Below are 10,885 nucleotides of genomic sequence, written 5' to 3'. Positions count from 1 at the left end.
CACAGATTTGTAATTATTGCCTGACAACAAGGATTAGACTTTGAAATGTAATATACTGATTGTGATAATTTGCAGCAAAATCAACTTATACATAATACATTTTTCTGTCTCTAAATTAATAAAATGATTTTTGACCTAAAAAGGGATTGCACATATTTTAATTTTCCCTTACATTTTCATCCACCCTGCTCGATCTCCTCCAAATGCAGTAGAATCTTTTCCCCATGGTGTCGATATTAGAAGAAATTTTAATTTCTACTCCGGAACCCTTCCCACTTCCTCTGGGATTTGCTTCCCACGGCTACACGCACACAGGCCCATCTCCTCTTGAAAACTCAGCCTCCAGCTGGAGAAACCAAAGTCCTAGGATGTGAGGATGTTGAGGATCTGGTCTGGGGATCTTCCGGGAATGAGCTACAACCATTTCCCTATTAGAGGCACTTCCCAGGTACTGTCCTGAAACTACGAGTTGATCTCTCCTCCAGGAAGAAGGGGAGGGGGCTTGATACACAGGCCTCACTCCTTCTGCTGGTTAAAAAGCCCAAGGCTTGCTGTGGAGCTGAGTCCTAGAATTTGAATTTCCTGTGTCTGTTCTGCAGCATTAATCCTCATTTTACAGATGAGGAAAGGCTAAGGGGCAGGTACAATTACATCCTATTTTAGTATATGTGCTGCCGAAGCGAGCACTGCAGTTACATCCTATAGGCCACTCCTTTTAAAGGGTTTTGTTCTGTTTTGTTTTGAGCACCTACTGTGTGCCAGGCCCCGAGTCAGGTGCTGACGACCCAACAGCAAGCAAGACCCATCTATGTTTTCTGGAGCATGACAATCTTTATCTGTGTAATGGGAATAATAATCATGTAATAATGACCTGGCCCTTCTAAAGGGGTTGTGTGGCCATCCGATGAGCTAATGGATGTGAAAGTGTGTCATAAAATATTAAAGTACTCTATAAATATGAAGAATGATCAGGTATAGCGTGAAAGAAGATGTTAAAAAAGAAGTCTTGTCTCTGCACCATTTATTTAATGATAATAGAACCGCAGCAACCATTTACTAAGCACCTACTGTGTGCCAGCCATTTTACACGCACTCTTGTTAGCCTCACCACAGCCCCACAAGAGAGCTTTACAACCTCTTGCAGGGGGCAGGGCGTCTTGCCCTGGGTCACACGGCTAGTACGTGCTGGAGCTGGGACTGGAGCCAGCTCGGCCGGACTCTCCCGAGGGCTGTGGGGCAGGGACTGGGTATCCTGGAGGGAAGAGTCAAGTGAAGGCTGAGGTAGAATTGTGGAGGAGGAAGGGGTAGATGCGTTTCCCTCTGGATCAAGGAAGCAAAGATGAGGCCCGGGGGCTCCAGCGAACTTCTGAGAAAAGAGACAGGAACTAGCAACCAGGGACAATGACTTAAGGGTTTTGTAAGTTTCTAACCCCCTAGAACTTCCCCTTATTGGTTCTTTCACTATTCAGGCCGTTTGCCTAGAGGGAGGAGCAGTGAAATCTATCCTTCAGTCTATACATATTTATTAAGTGCCTACTCTGGTGCTAGGCAGGTCCAAAGAGATGGGCCTGGGACATCTATCTCTTCAGAGGCAGGAGGAAGAGGAGAGTTGAGGAATCCTGTCTCATACCCACTGTGGGTGAGTACAAGAACCCCACAGGACCAAGAGCATGGGGGTGGCTAGAAAGAGGAACGGAAAGCCCACGGGTCTCTAGGGCCTTCAGGGAAGAAGAAAAGGGGAACACGAGGACGTGAGTCCAATCTGGTCCTGAGCTGGGCTGGGCCAAGAAGAGAGAGGGCTTGGGCCTGTCCCTGAAGGAGGCTGTCATAGGGCTGAGCTAATGGCTTGGGCTGGGCTGTGTCCTCTGGCCCTCCAGGCCCTGAAGTTTCTCTTCCTCCTCCCTCCACCCTCCTCCTGCTCCACAGGGGCCCACCCGCATTCTCGGGGAATCATAGGCTAAAAATAAACAGTTGCCACTAGACTCTGGGCTGGGGCAATCGGTTCAACAGGGGTCTTGTGGACAGTGGGTTGGGGCTGGGCCAGAGAATGGAAGGATGACAGCTAGAGGTCCTAGGACCCCCCAATGGGTGATGCAAATAATCCCCCCACCCCCAGCCCAGCTCTCTGAGATCCAGGCCTTCTGGCCTTCAGCTCATGACCTTCTATGGCTGGGGCTGTTTGGATCCCCAGCAATGTCACTGTGCCTGCTGGAGAGATAGAGCATGTGGCAAAAAATAGCTTCACCCCCTTGCAATATTCCTACCCATAACTGGACACGGCGAGCCTTTATCAGTCCAAAGGCAGACTCCCACTGCAGCAAAGGTGCTTTTCTGGGAAGGCAGAACCCGTGACTCCTCAGCCCAGAGAGGACTTCATGGGGCTCTCATTACTGACAGCTTCGTTGGAATCCTTTGGACGGGAGTCCAGCTTTGGAGGGGGAGGCAGGGTTGGCGGTGGGCTGATGTCAACCGGCAGCACCCATCTGTCATCTAAGGAACCCTCCTGGGTCTTAGCTGTCCTCTACTCTCCGGCCTGTGTCACTGACAAAATGTGAGTCCCCTCCGAAAACACACTGGATTCAAAGAATGTCATTTCAATGGAGTCATTGCCTGGACTTTTGTCTACAGGAATTCAGCAGCTGAAAGACCCTCCCTGGCTCTGTGTTAACTCCATATTTGACTCTATAGAGACTGCACCGCCAGGGTCAGGCCCCTTGGTGCCTCTAATAACATTAATAACAACAACACTGGCTACCACGAACTGAGCACTGCTGAAGCATTTTGATCAGGACTTTATGTAACTTTATGTGGATTACCTCATTAAATCCATTTTACAAGTGGAAGAAATGAGGCACAAAGAGATTAAGTTGTCCATTTGCACACACATAGTGGGTCACGGAGCTCAGGTTTGATGGTTTACATCAGTCTGCCTCCAGATCCCATACCCTGAGCCCCTACAGGGAGCATTGCATTTCAGATGCGGGACTCTAAGAGAAAGGGCAAGGGAGGCCACAAAGCTAGTGGCAAAAGTCCCCAAAATGTTTCCCTAGAGAGCTGTCATTGTACCCTGTCCACTGCCATGATCCCAGCACCTGCTGGTCCCCACAACACATCTGAGCCAGGTTGACCTCTCAGGCCTTTGCATGTGTGACTTCCTCCTCCTCGAATGCCCTTCCCTCACCTCTGAACCTGCTCATCCTGCAGGTCTCAGCGTAACAGCCCTTTCCTTAGGGAAGCCTGGCCTGGCCAGGTGTGTTCTCATCATGCCATGTGCTTCCATTTTCTAGGCTTTAGCACAGTTGTTATTGAAATACACGTTAAAATCATTTTGTGTTTAGCCACTGTCTCTGACTGGACTGGAAGCTCCGGGAGGGCAGGAACTGCATGGATCTTGTCCACCAAGGTATTCCTATGACTTAGCACAGCGCCTGGAGTGTATTAGGTGCTCAGTAAGTATTTTTGAATGAATGAAGCAAGAACAGATGAATGAGTGAATGATTTCTTGAAACTTGACAGAATGGTCTAAACAGTGGTTGCAAATGGAGCTGGCTGAGTGGGAAGTGGCAGCCAGGGCACAGAGGGGGCGGGAGGTGGGTGGGAAGAGGCCGCCCTGAGACACAGAGCCTTGTTGGGGCTGGTGGTGGAGAGGGACAGGAAGGGACTGGCTGACCTTTAATGAACTAGCTAACCCTAGGACTCTGGCCAACTGTGGAATGCTTTGACTTGGTGAGAGGATGGGCTGGCATCCGGATGTTAACCTTTCAAGGTCATTCTCCTCAGGGCCCTCCATGTTTCCCGGAACAATCAATCAGAGTCAATCCCGCCATATGGGTTCTGAACCTTGTGAGGAAACAACTGTATAAAATTGCTTAGAAATGGTTCTGGTAGAAGCTCCTCCCAGCACTTAATTCTGGAGGATGGGGTTCCTGAGGGCTTTTGCTTTCACACATTTCTGTAATGGCTGAATTCTTCCTTCCTCTCTCCCTTCCTTCCTTTCTTTCCAACAAAAATATATTACCTTTGTATGCAGAGTAACAAAGTCTAGTTATTAAGGATGTCTTCAAATGTTTAGGGGGTGGAAGTGCCTCCTCTTTAAGACCTTTCTGGGTGCAGAGAATGAGGAAAAAGAAGGGAGGAGGGACTGCAGTGAGTGGCTGAGTTAGAATGACAATATCATTGATCACTTTTTATTTTTCTTATTTTTTAAATTAACATGCAATAAAATTGACTTTTTCGTGTGCGTTTCTATGAATTCTAATATATAAATTTGTGTAATTTGTCAAATATGTAGATTTGTGTAACCACCACCACAATCAGGATACAAATCAGTTCCACCAGCCCAGAAGCCACCTACAGTTGCCTCTCTGTGGTCACATCCTTCACCCAAACCCGTCCCTGGCAATGCTGATCTGCTGTCCATTGCTCTGGCTTTGTCTTTTCAGGAATGTCATGTAGATGAGATCGTGTAGTATGTAACCCTTTGAGACTGACTTCTTTCCGGTTCATTCAGTTGTTGCATATGTCAGTAGTTTGTACTGTTTTTTTTTTTGCTGAGTAGCTTTCTAGTAGTACGGACTTACCATGGTTTGCTTATCTATTCGCCCCTTGAGGAGGTTTGGGTTGTTTCTAGTTTTTGGCGATTATGAATACAGCTGCTATAAACATTTGTGTACAGGTTTTTTGTGTGAACGTAAGTTTTCATTTCTCCAGGATAATCACCTAGGAATGGGATCACCGAGTCACGTGTTAAGTGTAGGCTTAACTTTATAAGGAACTGCCACACTGGTTTCCAGAGTGGCTGTACCATTTTGTACTCCCACCAGCAATGTATGAGGGTTGCAGTTTCTCTGTATCTTGTCAGCACTTGGTATTGTCAGGTTTTTTAAAGCCATTCTAACAGGTGTGAGGTGATATCTCATCATGGTTTTATTTTGCATTTCCCTAATGGCTAATGCTGTTGAATATCTTTTTCATGTGCCTATTTGTCATCATGTATCCTCTTTGGTGAAGTATCTGTCAAGTTTTTGGTCCATTTCTTGGTTGAGTTGGTTGATTTCTTACTGCTGAGTTTGAAGAGTTCTTTTTATATTCTGGATACAAGCCTTTTGTCGGATATGTGATTTGCTAATGTTTTCTCCCAGACTGTAACTTGTCTCTTCATCCTCTTAACAGTGTCTTTCACAGACAAACATTTCTAATTTTGATGAAAATTTTTATCAGTTTTCTTTTATAGATGGTACTTTTGACTTTTCAGCTAAGATCTCTTTGCCTAACATGATTTTTTTAACTTTATCATTTTTTTATCTCTTTCTTTGTGCCAGCCTGGGCAGCCCACATTGCTTAATCCACTTAATCTTCACTACAATCCTATGAGGTTGGTACTATTTTTATATAACCCCATATTACAGATGAGGAAACTGAGGTACAGAGAACTTAAATAATTTGCCCAAGGCTCACCTGGCTTTCAATGGCAGAACTAGGATTCAAGTGTACGCCTCCAGGACTTCAGAATCCACCCTCTTCACTACTAGGATCAGGTTTAAACTCTGCGCATGGAATCTCTCATTGGAAAATCATCAGAGCAAAGAAACCTTCCTCTCCCTCTCCTTCCCACCTCTCCCCCATGCCCTCTCCTGACTGAGAATGAGTCTCTCCAAGGCACATTCCATTATCTGAAATTTGTTGGTTTTTTCCTATTATTTGTCTTCCTCTACATAATTTGTTTCTTCCGCACTAGAAGGTCAGCTGGTGAGAGCAAGGACTTTGCCTTTTCACCACTTTATCTCCAGCTTCTAGCCTGGTGCCTGGCACAGAGTGAGTGCTTACCAAATACATGTTAGCGGATGTTAGTGGAGGGACAGGTGGACTGATGGATGGAGGGATAAACTGCCTCAGTTGGGGAAATTCGGCTTCTCAAGCAGAAGAAAACTGCAACCTTGGATCTAATCAGGTTCTGGCTAGAAGAAATCAAAAGGCATCTTCCATATTTGTGTGCATAGACATTACATACAGCATTTGTGTTAAAAAATAGAATATATACACATATATGCTAGTATATGCCTAGAAAATCTTTGGAAGGATACACAAGAACCTGGTGTAGAACTAGGTGGCTAGGAGAGTAGGGAGAAAATAAGGCTCACCTCCCACTATATAATCTTTCATTCATTTCGCATTTTCTACCATGTGCATGTATGTGTTGCAGATGCAGAACACATATTTCTTTTTAGAATAATAATGATATAAGGTTTCTTCCCTCTGGAAGGCTGGGCAGCAGAGCAAGCCAAGACGTTAATCAGAGGAAGTAGTTCAGAAGACAATTAACACCTTCTCTCCAACTAGCAGCTTATTTGTAGGAACTGAAGCAACGTAAGTGTTAAAGCAGGAAATGTTTTACAAGGGTAGACAGGCAGGTGACATTTAGTAAGTCATCATTAATGAGCAGGGCTTATTAATTAATTTTTAAATAAAATACCTGCTCACTGCAGCCATTCAAACTTAAAGATGTATCTGAAACAAAACTAATACTCTCCAGTCCAACACCTTTGACACACTGTACTTAGAAATTTGATTTCTCTACTTTTTTCTTTGCTCAACCAAATGTTCAGGGTCATTTGGATACGCTTATTTTGTTTTCTATGAAAATGGGATCAAACCATAGATATTATTCGAGAATATTCTTTTTCCACCTTGTACGTTTTAGAGATAATTTTAAATTGGCACACATGGATCTATTTCATTTGTTTTAATAGCTACGTAATATGTAACTGTATTGATGCAATCAGGGTGTATCTTGTTATTAAAAAAATGTTGCAATGACTGTTTTTATATCTATCTATCTATCATCTATCTATCATTTATCTATATTAGTATCTATTATTGCTTTCACTTCTGAAAGTTGTCACACTTTTTTGTCATAATATTTTGGAAAATGTTTCCTAAAAGGCTATAATTTTTTTACAGCCCAACAATGAGCATGGTAGTGTTGGTTTTCTTATGCCTTGGTCAGCTGAGAACGTTACCAATATTTTTCATTTTTGCCAATATTAGGAGATATGTGGGAGCTCATTATTTAATTTTCATTTCTCTAATTATCAATGTGTTTGTTGCCCATTTTCATTTCCTCTTCTATCCACTGTTCTCATTCTTTGCCCATTTTTCCATTGGGTCGTTTGTATTTTTCCAGTTTATTTGCAGGAGCATAGCATGTTCAGCTGAGGGAGAGTAATCCTTTTTTATATGAAGTTTAAATATTTTCTCCTACATTCCCATTTATCTTTTGCCCTCGTTTGTGATGACTTTTGTTATACAGAAGTTTAAAATTTTTCTGTAATCAGATCTTTCTATTTTTCCTTTCTAGCTATTAATAACCACGGATGTTTGTGTAACCCAGTGGTTTTCATGTGCTCCTAACCTTTGGGTTTCCTGGGGATGAATGGATGTCACAGGGGGTGGGGGTGAGCTGGCTGTTGGCTGTTAGAAGCTCGCCACTGCCCCTTCCTCTGTTTTTATTGATCTTTCACATGCTGCTACCAATACCGTTGTACAGGAAGGCCTAGGCTCTGGAGCCAGAATTTTTGTGCAAAGTATTTAACCTCCCTGAGCCTTAGTTTCTTAATTTCCTCATCTAGCCATGGGGATTTAGAACAGTGCCGGCCCTGGGATTGTGGCGAGGCGTCAGTGAGTTGATACATGGAAAGCCACGCCTTAACTAGCACTTACAATGTGCCCAACACGTTGTGTGCTAGGCAATGTGCATACACGTTTTCCCACTCCGTCCCTACAACTACCTACCTGTCTGAGAGGCCAGCAGGATTATTCTTCTTTTACAGAGGAGGAAAATGAGGTCCAGGGAATTTAGGTAACTTGCCTGAAGGCACAAGAGTAGTGAGTAATGGAGCCAAGATTTGCCTGCAGTCCCTGTGTGACTTCAAAGCATTTGTTCTTCTCTTATCCACTCTCTATCCCACATTGATATTTATTGAGCACCTACTGTGTTACTGCCCGGTGCTAGGTATTGGTGACACAACAGCGAACATGACAATCCCAGTCTCTTGTTGCTTACAGTCTACTGGGTGAGGCAGTCATTAACAACCAGACAATTTCAAATTGTAGTTAAGTGCAATTATGAGCTGTGCAATGAGAGACAATAATGGTGATTGCTTTTTTAGATTGGAGATCAGGAGAGGTCTTTCTGAGGAAATTCTATTACACTTTCAACATAAAGAATGAGTAAAAACTGGCCAGTTGGAAACTGTGGCATATCCAGTGGGTGGGATCCTGGCAGAAAAAGAGCTTGGCAGGCTCCAAGAATGGAAGAGAAGTTCACTATGGTGGGAAAGCAGCCAGTGCAAGGGTAGGGTGTGAGCTTGGGAGGGAGAGGTCATGGGATGTTGGAACTTGTAAGGCCTTTGTGGGTTGAGAGAAAAGTTGGGAATTTATTCTAAAGGCAAGGGGAAGCCATGGAGCATTTAAGCAAGAGAATGCTGCAATCTGATTGTGCTTTAAAAATATCACTCTGTGAACATATGCACACCCTATGATGAAGCAATTCTACTCTTAGATAGCTACTCAACACAAATGCGTACTTATGTGCACCAAAGACAAAAATATTAACAACTGCGCTTTGTAATAGCCCCAAACTATAAACCACTCAAATGCTTCTCAGTACTTGGCTGACTAAATAATGATAAATTCAGACAAAGGAATACTATACAGCAATGAAAATGAACAATCTATAACTACACGTAATAATGTAGATGGATCTCACAAGCATAATGATAGGTGAATTAGGGCAGATATAAAGTAATAGACATTGTATTAATCCATGTATATAAAGTTCAAAAACAGGCAAAACTGATCTATGGTGTTAGAAGTCAGGATAGTGGTTATCCTGGGGGAGGGATGGCGGTGACTAGAAGGGGCACACAGGGGCTTCTGGGTTGCTGGTGATGTTCTGTCTCTTGATCTGGGTGTTGGTTGCACAGTTGTGTTCAGTTTAGGCAAACTCATCAAGCTTAACTCTCGTGATTTGTGCATAATTCTGTAGTCTGTTCCACTCTGGCTAGTGTGTGAGCTTTTTTTTTTTTTTTTTTTTTTAAAGATTTTATTTATTTATCTTTTTCTCCCCAAAGCCCCAGTAGATAGTTGTATGTCACAGCTGCACATCCTTCTAGTTGCTGTATGTGGGACGCGGCCTCAGCATAGCCAGAGAAGTGGTGTGTCGGTGCGCGCCCAGGATCCGAACCCGGGCCGCCAGCAGCGGAGCGCGAGCACTTAACCGCTAAGCCACGGGGCCAGCCCTGAGCTTTGAACTGGAAAGGGGGCAGGTGCAATCTTGAGGAGCTGAGGTAGGGCTATTGCAGAATCCAGGTGAGGGGTGGTGGTGGCGATGGAGACTTGAGAATGGATTGGAGACACATGTTGGAGAAGAGCCCACAGGGCTGGTGATGGTGGGGGGAGTGGTGGCCCATGAGTGGGGGTGGGAGAGGCACACCAGGGCTGCCTCTCCAGCTTCTAGCATGAGCACCTGGGTGGGACAAGGTGTCTGAACTAATATGGAGAAGGTGGGGGAGGAGCAGATTTGAAGAGGATGGCAGAATCCAAGGCCTCAGTTTTGGACATGTAAAATTTGAGATGTTTCCAAAAGGCAGATGGATGTACGGAGGTATAGTAAGATTTTATTCGAAAAAAAGACTTCTGCTGCTTAAGAGAAAAAAAAAATTGAAAGCCACTGTTCACCCTTTTTCCTTTTACAAAGCACTTTCAGTTCCATTATCTCATTCCATTTAATTTCATGACAAATATTCTTGTCTATATGGGAGGCATGGTGGGGGTGGGGTGGCGGGAAATGTTGCTTCTTTACGTAGAAAGTAGAGATATATTCGTGTGTATGCTCTTATGTGAACATGCTATATTTATCTATTAAAAGAGCGGGACCTGGGGCCGGCCCCGTGGCTTGGTGGTTAAGTGAGCGCGCTCCACTGCTGGCGACCCGGGTTCGGATCCCGGGCGCGCACCGACGCGCTGCTTCTCCGGCCACGCTGAGGCCGCGTCCCACATACAGCAACTAGAAGGATGGGCAGCTATGACACACAACTATCTACTGGGGCTTTGGGGGGAAAAAATAAATAAATAAAATCTTTAAAAAAAAAAAAAAAGAGCAGGACCTGGGATAGGAGCCTGGGCTGATCCGCAGAAGGCATCCGCCGTGATGAGAAGGTTGGTTGAGGCCCTGGATTTGGCTCTCACTGCGGTGGGGCTGAGCTAAGAGGTCTGAGACCCAAGTGTAATGGACAGAGAAGGTTTCAGATGGCCTTGGGCCTGCGGGACAGGCCAGAAGTGCCAGAAATATGGGCTCTGTTACCTTTTGATTCAATCTATCCCTAACTCCCCCTGAAGAACATGGATCACACCTCTCCCCTGCTGTTCCCTCCAAAGGTCCCCATTGCCATCAGGAAAGAGTTCTTTTTTTTTTTTTTTTTTTAATTTAATTTAATTTAATTTATTTATTTATTTCCCCCAAAGCCCCAGTAGATAGTTGTATGTCATCCTTCTAGTTTTTGTACGTGGGACGCGGCCTCAGCATGGCAGGAGAAGCGGTGCGTCGGTGCGCGCCCGGGATCTGAACCCTGGCCGCCAGCATCGGAGCACGCGCACTTAACTGCTAAGCCACGGGGCCGGCCCAGGAAAGAGTTCTTAGCACAGGTCACTAAGCCTGGCCTGAGGAGGGCTTACCATCTCATCTTTCACTCCTTTTACTGGATTCTCTATGTTCAAGCCAAGCAAGACTTTCTGTCTACTGAACATTCTACGTTCTTTGCTATTTCCAGGCCTTTTTGCCATCTGTTTCCTCTGCCTGGGATACTCGTTCGCTCTTCATTGGGCT

At 44.7% G+C, this 10,885-nt stretch overlaps 1 long non-coding RNA gene across 1 annotated transcript in view; it reads left to right on the top strand.

Annotated features, from left to right (window-relative positions):
- Window positions 1-1,479: 1,479 nt before the first annotated feature.
- LOC147917224 (uncharacterized) overlaps window positions 1,480-10,885 on the top strand; it is a 37,819-nt gene continuing 28,413 nt past the window's right edge. The window contains exons 1-2 of the long non-coding RNA XR_015552076.1: window positions 1,480-1,639; window positions 3,339-3,449. This is a non-coding gene — a long non-coding RNA (uncharacterized LOC147917224). The remainder of the gene's footprint in view (window positions 1,640-3,338; window positions 3,450-10,885) is intronic.

The sequence above is a fragment of the Ceratotherium simum genome, chromosome 4 (assembly GCF_057802395.1).
Source record: "Ceratotherium simum simum isolate JZ-2026a chromosome 4, ASM5780239v1, whole genome shotgun sequence".
NCBI lineage: Eukaryota > Metazoa > Chordata > Mammalia > Perissodactyla > Rhinocerotidae > Ceratotherium > Ceratotherium simum.
The sequence above is the reverse complement of the archived record's forward strand: the minus strand, read 5'-3'. Positions and strand labels throughout refer to the sequence as shown.